The 10,942-nt window shown below is 39.8% G+C and overlaps 1 pseudogene; it reads right to left on the bottom strand.

Annotated features, from left to right (window-relative positions):
• Nucleotides 1-4,808: 4,808 nt before the first annotated feature.
• On the bottom strand, nucleotides 4,809-4,908 carry LOC125151093 (uncharacterized; annotated as a pseudogene).
• Between the last annotated feature and the right edge of the window lie 6,034 nt (nucleotides 4,909-10,942).

Below are 10,942 nucleotides of genomic sequence, written 5' to 3' on the forward strand. Positions count from 1 at the left end.
AAGTCCCTCTTTACCTCACTGTCACCTTCCTGGCAAAAGTGCACTGACTCATACTACCTGCAGTCTCTGAGTGGGGTTGTATGAGCAGCTCACTATTTGTCTCCACTGCCTCCAAGGCGGGAAAGTGGGGTGAGTTGACCACTTTGTTGCTGTGGGTAAGGGTGGAGGGTCAGCTCTTCACTGGACCCTCTGGCATGAGGGGAAGGGAGAAGCAGCTTGTCAACTACCCCTTCTTGCACCACTCTATTCTGCCTTGTAAATACCAGGAAAGGTGGAAGGTCAACTCCCCAATGGGCCTTGATGACAGGGCAGGAGAGTGGAAGCCTAGTTGTAACTAGTTCTGCCTTGTACTGGCTTTTGAAGTTTCATTGCCACTGTGTGGAACCTCAACTCAATACTTGATCCCATTAATACCATCATGAGGTAGGGGGAGATCAGACCTATCTACTTCCAGATAAGTATGGAATCCTAGCCCCTTCAATACTATGTTCTCTGTTGTGTGTAGAGTTGAAAAATATTGTGGCTTTGCCTTCTGAGATGTCCTGTCTTTATTCTCCTCCCTCACATTAGTCTAGACCTTCTCTTTCCATCATCTCTGTTGTCCCTGTCCTGCTTGATTTTAATGCCACTATAAGCAATTTCTTCTCAGTGTGGCGCCTCGTCCTAAAAGGAAACCCTGGCAAGTCAATTTAGAGTTCATAGAGGTTATACTGCTCTATCCCTTTTGGTCCATCTCAACACAGGCATGTGGTACTGGAGACAACAAACCTCCTTTTATAGCTCTTGTTCTCCAACTCTCTCCCATCTCATTGCTTTCCTTGCTTCTTCCTACATAGATTACTAGTAAGCAGGGGCGTTGTCTCCACAACCCATATTTTGGGACTTGTGGGGATATCTTTTCATCTTTTTATTTTATAAATTTGTTTCTGTTGTATAATGTTTGTTTATTTTTGAGAGATAAAGACAGAGCACAAGACTGGGGGTTCAGAGAGAGGAGACACAGAATCTGAGCTGTCAGCACAGAGCCCGATGTGGGGCTTGAACTCATGAACCACAAGATCATGACCTGAGCTGAAGTCAGATGCTTAACCAACTGAGCTACCCAGGCACCCTTCTGATGTTTAATATTTAGTCTTGCTTTGACATCTAGTTGCTTTACCTTTTTTTATGTGGCAATTCAGAGTAACTAAACAACTTTGCTGCTCTTTTGTCATATTACCAGAATCCTGTCCCTCCTTCCATTCTTCATCTGCTATAGTCCATTCTTTCCTGAACAACCAGTTTGGTGTTGTCTCTGAATTGTTCATTCATGGGTGAAATGGCATTACATTACATGGGTGAAATGGTGTTCATAGGTTACCCAAACAGAAAAGAGAATTCTCATATTGAGTCAATGACTGATTTATGCCCTCCATCTAAGTTCAGTGATAACAATTGCAGTAAAGGAAAAACTTCAGCTAGTCTTTTGGGACATCAAGCACATAAACTGAGATGCGCTTTTTGAATTTAAAATTTCTATAATGGCATTGACATTTCACAATTACACATAATAAAAATAAATACGTATGCAGTTAAAACAATCATATAAAACTCTAGCCACAGGACCGAAAGATTGATTCCTTCTTACTGATGTTTTTGTGAATTTTTTTAGTCAGAGCCTTGGTGAGTCCATAGTTTACAAGGAGTAGAGATTAAAATAAGTAATGAAAATCATCTTTTAAAATGAAACGGGAATATGTTCATCGAGGAAGTAATATAATCTCTGTAATTGAGAATTAAAGGATAATTCAAAATCCTTGATTAAAGAAGCCTATCCTTCTTTAAGAAATGCCCAATTTTCTATTGGTGCTCAAGCTTAAACAGAATTTATTATGTGAAATTTGCATAAGAGAATAATGAAAAAAGTACTGGGCAAAGGCTACTAATATGGCTTTATTATAAATAATAATGGATGAATATGCCCAAATTCCACATAAGCAAGGCTGCTTCCCTGTGATAACTCCATAGTAGTGTGTGTGTGTGTGTGTGTGTGTGTATTTTTTTAATGTTTATTTATTTTTGAGAGAGAGAGAGGGGAAAGGCCAGAGAGAGAGGGAGACACAGAATCCAAAGCAGGCTCCAGGCTCCGAACTGTCAGCACAGAGCCTGACACGGGACTCGAACTCATGAGCCGCCAGATCATGACCTGAGCCAAAGTCAGACGCTTAACTGACTGAGCCACCCAGGTGCCCCAGTAGTTTTTATTTTTAAAAACTAAAATCTAATCACCTTTCTCGTAGCCTTTAAAATCACTTTCTTCACTAAATATAGAATCTTAAAACACAAACTGACTTAACTCTTTAGGTCCTTTTTTGTTGAACCTATTTTTCAGTCACCTCAATCTATGTAAATTTCAAACCACTGGCTAATGAAATTCTGAACACTCTTAACATGAATATGATTTTCCTTATTATTTTTAGATCTCTGATAATTATTGTCAGAATAAGTAAATGTTTATATTAGAAAAGAAAAAGTCTCAAATCAACAATCTAAGCTTCCACCACAAGGAAATAGAAAAAGAAGGAAATAGAAAAAGTTTTGATTTTTTGAAAAGATAAAATTGTTAAACTTCTAGCAAGACTGACAAATATAAAAGAGAGATGAGGTTTTCAAACATCAAGAATAAAAGAGGAATTCTAACTACAGAACCTACAAACATTAAAAGGAAATTAAGTGAACAATACAAACAAGCCTATATGTAGAAAGTCAACAACTTACACAAAATTGCCAAATTCCTTGAAAACCACAAACACAAAACTCACCCAAGATGAAATAGATCATTTAAGTAGTCCTACATTAAATAGACTGAATATGTAGTTAAAGCTGCCAAAAATGGAAATCTCCAGACACAATTGTCTTCACTGGTAAATATACCAAACATTTAAAGATGAAATAATGTGTAGAATCTAGTCAAGTTCATGGAAGCAGAGAATAAGAATTATGGTTGCCAGGGGCTGGGAGGAGAGGGAGATGGAGAGATGTTGGTCAAGGGGTACAAACTTTCAGTTATGCAAGAGGAATACGTTCAGGAGATCTAATGTACAGCAATATGACTACAGCTAATAAAACTGTACTGTGTACTTAAAATTTGCTATGAGAGTAAATTTTAAGTGTTCTCATCACAAGTAGGAAGAAAGAAAGAAAGAAAGAATAAAGAAAAAGAGAAAATGGTAATTATGTGAGATGATAGATATGTTAGTTAACTTGATTGTGATGATTATTTTACAATGTATATGTATACTCAGAGCTGGGATGGGGGAGATGAAATAACACCAATTCAATACAAACTCTCCCAGAAAACAAAAGTGGAGGGAATGCTTCCCAGCTCATATAAGGCCAATATCAAAGTCAAACAAAGACGGTAAAAAAGAAAACTACAGTCCAATTTTCCTTATGAACATAACACAAGTTTTCAACAAAATATATCCATTAATATGTAAAAAGAAAGATATACTACAACCAGGTATACTTTATACTGTAAGCACAAAGCTGGCTCAATATATGAAAATCAATCAGTGTAATCTATCATTTTGACAGGCTAAAGAAAAACCATATGCTCAAATCAGTTGATGCAGAAAATCATTTGACTAAATCCAACATCCATTCATAATAAAACTCCCAGCAAACTAGAATTAAAAGGAAATTTCCTCAATCTGATAAAAAACCACAAAATTACTAATGCTAACAGCACACTTAATGGCTGGAGTCTTAATGGCTTTCCCCCTAAAATTAAGACCCAGGTAAAAGTCTCCACTTTCCCTAAAACAATTTATATAGTACTAGAAGTCCTGACCATTTCAATAATGCAAGAAAACAAAACAAAACAAAATTGGAAGATTGGAAAGGAAGAACAAAACCTATCCTTATTTGTAGATTGCAGGATTCTCTACATAGAAAATCCCAAGGAGTCTACCAAAAATTCCAGAAGTATCAAGTGAGTTTAGTAAGATCACTGAATACAAAGTAAACACATAAATATCAATCATACTTCTACATATTAGCAAAAAAAAATTGGAAATGAAAATTAGAAATGTGGTACTATTTAAAATTGCTCTAAAAAATTAAAACAAATTTAACAAAACATGTGCAGGATGTATATAGCAAATAATTCAAAATGCTGATTAAAATATCAAAGGCCTAAATAAATGGAGAGTCATGCCATGTTCATAGATTGGAAAACTCAATATAGCTCAGGCTCCCAGGATTTTGGAGTAAAGTATGCCTTTACTTCAATGATAACTATCCTCCATTTGAAAACCAGCTTCTGATTTGCTACTGGGTTCCCCATAGAGACTAAACTCCCTAAACATGGGATAGCAAGTGACTATGTGACTCAAAATATCTATCATGAGCATGATAATCTATTTCACTGAATCAAAGTATTGATGTATGAAAGACTATTCCTTTGTTAAATGGAATGGTAATTACAAGACCAGAAGATACAAGCAAACTGTATAAGCAAGTGGTGCACACTCACATGGTACTAACTCCTACTACCTTAACACCTGATCCTTCATGCTCCTTAGAGCCCCATGGGAAGTCCACTATAAACATTTGACATTTCCAGAGGAGGAAAAACACCCTCCTTGGGTTATAGATGTGTCTGCAAGGTGTGGTGACATCAGGTGGAAGTGAATGGCTGCTGCATTACAGCCCCACTCAGAGTTAACCCTGAAAGACTCTGGTAAAGAAAAATTCTCCCTATGGACAGAATTTTGAGAGGTATATTTGATTTTTCATTTTGTATGGAAGGAGACATTTGTTATTTTTTTTATTTGAAACACTTCACGAATTTGCTTGTCATCCTTGCTCAGAGGCCATGCTAATTTTCTCTGTATTGTTCCAATTTTAGTATATCTGCTGCTGCAGCTAGCACAGAAGGAGACATGTTAAGAGTCATATTGATTCATGACCAATGGCTCAGTGAGTTGATTGGTATTCCAGGGCTAAGAAGAAATATAACTGGAAAATTAACAAGGAGCTCTGGAGGAGAGACTAAGTGGATGCGCTTCTAAGAATTGCACAGCGTAGGGGAATGTTAATTCTCATTAGGGGATAAGACATGAGAGGGTGGAAAGCAAATGAAGTTTGGATGTTTATACCTTTGGCTCCTTATGCTGAGACTTGAGTTGGCCACAATGTTCCTATTAGTAAGGTCACAGCTCCCTTAGGTGCACTCTTTTCTGCCAGGTTGTAGTTAATACTTCCTGCCTCCATAGCAGTTCTTGTGGTGATAATGGCTCCCTACTGTCACTAGTCACAGGTGATTCATCAACCCTGCCCGTGTTTTTTATTAGATCTCCTTAAGTATGCCATTGTTTCTTAATTGACCACAGCAACCCTGATCATAAACTACACAGGAGTGGAAATTTTTATTGCCTATTATCCCAGTATCTAGAATGATGTCTGTCACACTGCAGGTTTTCCATAAATGTTTGTTGAGTGAATATGTGTTTTGTCCACTTTCCTTCCATTAAAACATGAATAGCAATTTCTTAAACATCATTAATAATCAGTTTTCAAAAATGCATGGTATCTGGTATTAAAATAGATGTGAGGAAACAGTGTAAACTGTTATAACCTTTCTGAAGACTATTTGCATTTATCAAATATTTAACAGGTACACATTTTAACTGGGTAAGTCTATCATTTGGACACTTGTGTCAAAGAAATAATCACATATATATACAAAAGATGTAGGGACAATGATGTTTGCTATGTATTATTTATAATAGTGAAACTTGGAGAGAAGCTGAACATCAATCACAAAGATTGATTGAACAAACCTGATACGCCCTTACAATACAGAAAAGAATGATAGTTCTACAAAGCCTGACCAAATAACCAGATAAGAAGATAACTTTAAGTGTAAAAACAAGTTGTAAATAAATAGTAACCATTTGAAAAATGCATTGTTAGCTTTAGCATAAAGTCTAGAGCTAAGCTTCAGTTCATATTGGTTTTATTTGGAAAATGAGATGGAAAGAAGGGAGCTTCCATTAGCCCATCATCACTGCTATATTTTGATCAAATTGAGCATGTATTTACATTTTTAAAAGAAACACTTAAATATATTTATATTTAAAAGATAAACAAGAGCGACTCAAGTGTTTAAAAAGTAAGTCTTGCTCAGCACAGAACTTAAGGGCAATAAAATATCAAATTGTAAAGCGTATTACAAAACAAATAAATGGGGTGAAACGGTCACATTTAGCTTTCTCATTTACAAGTGCAAGGTTTTTGTCCAGAAAGCTGCAAGAAGGGTATTTCACTATTAAGGAACCAATTACGGCGTTTATGGAAAATAACGCCTTTTGACCCTCCTAAAAACAAACAAACAAAACACATTATCAGGGTCCATTTTTGCAAAGATAGAAAACTCAGTCTGATTAAGGGGACATATCCACGACCCTGGGGGATTGTCCAACAGAGAACACTCTTTTCCCAGCAGGAGTAAACCCAGACTCTTCTCACGTTGGCCCGGGACTTGGCCGTAGGAGGAGGAGCTAGACGGGAAAACGTCCCCGGACTCCACCCGCTGGGAGGAAGGACGCGCCAGCACCCGCACCGCCCAGGCCGCCCCGGAAGAGCTAGAACTGAGGCCCACCCTACCCCCCAGCCACCTCTAGACTCCGCGGAGCTAGGCAGCAGGGCAAGGCGAGAAAGCGGCGGCGGCTGGGCTGGGGAGCCCCTGGAAGAGCGCGTCACCACCTGCTGAGCTCCGCCCACCACCCGCTCTGCGAGTCTAGAACCTCGGAGTCCACACACCCCTCAGTGGGCTTGGGAGAGGCTAAGAACGGCGCGCCCGAGGGGCGGGGTTCTAAAGGGGGGGGAGGGAGAAACAAGAGTTTCCTAGAAAGAGTAAAGCTTTCCGCGTGTGTTCATATAGATTGCAACTAACTTGTTGATGACTGTATACCTTTTTCCCCCCATCTTATAAGTAGGGTCCAGTTTAAAAAAATCATTGTCATAGGGGGGCCTGAGTGGCTGAGTCGGTTAGGTGTGGGACTCCTGATCTCAGTTCAGGTCTTGGTCTCAGGGTCATGAGTTCAAGCCCGCAGTTTTGCTCGGCGCTGGGCGTGAAGCCAACTTAAAAAAAAAAAAAAAAAGAAAAGAAAAGGAAGGAAGGAAGGAAGAACGAGAGAAACAGCAAAAAAGATGTTCTTATAATATGACTGTGTGGCCATAATTTGGTTTTTTAAAAAATCAACAAAATGCGCATTATAAGGTTTAAGCAGGATCTTCTCCGGCAAATGTGTGATTTGCTTGATAACCATTTTATTATTTTCCATTGTGTGTTCTTTCGTATATTATGTATTCTTGAAATTTGCTTTTTTTTCCCTCCTTTCCTGGGATAAACTCTATTGGTCACACTTTCTTTTATACTACTGTTGTTGTGCGCCATATTCAAGTGTCTGTATTTACATTTCTCAACCTTATTCTCAACAGATATTTGTATCTTTATTTCTCTGAGCAGCTTTGCGTTTAAAAGGTACATTGATGGAGAGAGAATCCCTATTTTTTCTTTGTATTACAAAAATTTGAAAAACATAAGAAAAGTAGAAAATGGTAAAATGAACATATATAGCCAGCCATGCCATTGACTTAAGAAACCTTACTTAAACTTTTGCCATATTTGCTGTTAGTTTTTGCTGAAATTTCGTAAAGCGAATTAACAAAGTTAATTTCAGTGCTAAGTGCGGCGCTATGCATACCTTTATAAAATCAATACATTTTGGGGCGCCTGGGTGGCTCAGTCCATTAAGCGTCTGACTTCGGCTCAGGTCATGATCTCACAGTTCGTGAGTTCGAGCCCCACGTCGGGCTCTGTGCTGACAGCTCAGAGCCTGGAGCCTGTTTCAGATTCTGTGTCTCCCTCTCTCTGACCCTCCCCTGTTCATGCTCTGTCTCTCCCTGTCTCAAAAATAAATAAATGTTTAAAAAAAAATAAAAAATAAAAAAAATAAAATCAATACATTTTCCAATATAATTCCACTTAACAGTTAACTGTAATGTTCCTTAATATTTCTTATTGCCAGTCCACATTCAAATTTCTCAAATCGTTCCCGACGTCCTTGGCGATAGCTGCTTTTCCGTTTGGGGTTTGATGGAGGACCACACATTGCATTTCGCTTTAATGTTCAAATTTAACCTCTACACCTGGAGGCTCTGAGCGATCCTGGGTAGGAGACACTATCAAAGACATTTTCCAACCGTCTAATAAGAAACTGCAAAGTGACGTCAAGGCGTGGAGGTTTATGGCAAATGTGATCTTGAATCTGGCTGGCTCATCGTGCAACAGTCTGTGCACGAACGGTCTGTACCACACCCCCGCGAGTGCAGGCCCTGCTCTGCCTTCCTGCTTCTAAACTCTCTGCCCTGGTGGAGAGGTGCTGCCTAGGCCTTGGTTGTACACATCTGGAATGGAAGGCGTGTGTGGAGACTGCGCTGCCTGGAAACACTGAGTGGAGTGGGCTTGTGGCCCAGACTGCGGGAGCAGGAAGTCTTAAGGACCATCCCCCTCACTCCTACCCCCACCCCTGGGCTCAACCTCCAGGTCAGGCTTCCGGATGCAGTTGAGACTGAGCCCACGTCAGGAACAGGTGTTCGGTGCAAGCTGGGATCTGCGGGAATCGGTGCCCGGCCCCACCTGCAGCACAACCAGAGAAAAGCCCCCGTTGGTGGCAGGAAGGTAAAAAGTATTTATATTGTAGACTGTGGGCGTGCCAAAGAGCACCAGAGGTGGGTCTGTGGTGGTACCCAAGCTCTGGAGACAGAAAGACCGAGGGGGGGGGGGGGGGGGAGGGGTAAATTCCAGCTGTCACCTGTAAGCAGGGACTAGAAAAGGAACCTGGATAAGAAGTATCTCAACTGACAATGAAGGTATTAATAACTGTCTTATGGCGTTGTTTTGAAACGTAAGTCTAAGTTGTAAATCAAATAGGCTGGTTCAGGGTACTAAGCCCTGAGTAAGTGACAACTGTTGTTTTATATTTAGAAGACATTTTGTTCCTTGTAATTGGGTGATTTATGTAAACCTCACAACCATTCTAACCATTCTGTGAGGTGGGTATAATCATTTGCATGAAAAATAACAACCAAGGCTCAGGTTGGTGGAGTGAATGTGCCCAGGTCAGAAGGTAGCAGGGAGGGAGTTTGGATTCAAGGGCAGGTGTGCTTTACTTCTAACCTCAGGCTTTGTGTAAATGTAACACCTGCCTAAAAACAGCACTGCAGCCTTCAGAGCACTTAGCAGAGTGACCTGTCCCTAAATCCCCAGAGATATAATGGGAAGTGAATGTAAGATAGAATCTACCATGCCTCAAATGTATTCTAGGATTTCTGGTGTCTCCTCAGATCCCTTGAGTCAGACAGAGCCTTCTAGCCCCCCATGCACTGGCAGTCTGTATTTTCAGTCTGAGATTATAGTGAATTCCAAGAGGCTCCACTTTGTGGCCTTAAAATTAGTTCCTCGGGCTCAGGAGCTGGGGCTTCTAGGAAATTCATTTTAGAGCAAAGCAGCTTTTAAGAAGCAGGAAGCAAGGGACTCTGGTAATAAGAGTCTTCCCTGGAAGAGAGCACCCCTTCACCTTAGACTTCAATCCAGAATTTCAGAGTAGAGACAGGAGAAACCACAAAGGTCTGCACAGCCAGAAGCATTTCTTGATCCCCCTCTCAAGAATGAGACAGACTGGAATGCAAGCTGGTGCAGCCACTCTGGAAAACAGTATGGAGGTTCCTCAAAAAATTAAAAATACCCTACGACCTAGCAATTGCACTACTAGGCATTTATCCAAGGGATACAGGTGTGATGTTTCAAAGGGACACATGCACACCCATGTTTATAACAGCACTTTCAACAATAGCCAAAGTATGGAAAGAGCCCAAATGTCCCTCGATGGATGAATGAATAAAGAAGAGGCGGTATATATATATATATATATATATATATATATATACAATGGAATATTACTTGGCAATCAAAAAGAATGAAATCTTGCCATTTGCAACTACATGGATGGAACTGGAGGGTAGTATGCTAAGTGAAATTAGTCAGTCAGAGAAAGACAAAAATCACATGACTTCACTCATATGAGGACTTTAAGAGACAAAACAGATGAACATAAGGGAAGGGAAACAAAAATAATATAAAAACAGGGAGGGGGACAAAACAGAAGAGACTCATAAATATAAAGAACAAACTGAGGGTTGCTGGAGGGGTTGTGGGAAGGGGGATGGGCTAAATGGGTAAGGGACATTAAGGAATCTACTCCTGAAATCATTGATTCACTATATGCTAACTAATTTGGATGTAAATTTTTAAAAATTAAAAATAAAATTTAAAAAAAAAAGAATGAGACAGACTTGGTGATGCCACCACATTCAGAAGTCACAACATTGTGTGACAGTGGGAAGTGTGGGCCAGCTTTGAGAAGAGCAAGGTGAGCAAGGGGTAGGTTGCTCAGGAAAGGCCACTTTGTTGGAAAGCTTGTGAGAACGAGGTCTGTGGGTACCCTTAACCAGGAAGAGGAAAGAAAGTCTGCCTTCACTTTTCCTAAATGGCCCCATGCTTTACAGATGCTGCTGTCACATGTGTCCATCACCTCACATGATGATTCATGAAGAGTTTCCATGCTCATCTACCTCTGACTTATTGAAAACTTTAAAGAACCTTTAAAGATCCGAGAATGTCAATCAATTGTCCAGAGTCACCTATATGACAGATCTGGAAATCAAAGTGCCATCATTTGGTGTCAGGTCCATGTTTCAGTTCATTTATGTTTAATGAAGAGTAGTGATCTTTTGTGTGGCCGTTCACAGTTTGTTTATCCATTCACCAACTGATGCATATTTGGATAATTTTCAGCCATAAACATTTATATACAGGTTTCTATGTGTGGAC

The sequence above is a fragment of the Prionailurus viverrinus genome, chromosome D4, assembly GCF_022837055.1.
Source record: "Prionailurus viverrinus isolate Anna chromosome D4, UM_Priviv_1.0, whole genome shotgun sequence".
NCBI classification, from domain to species: domain Eukaryota; kingdom Metazoa; phylum Chordata; class Mammalia; order Carnivora; family Felidae; genus Prionailurus; species Prionailurus viverrinus.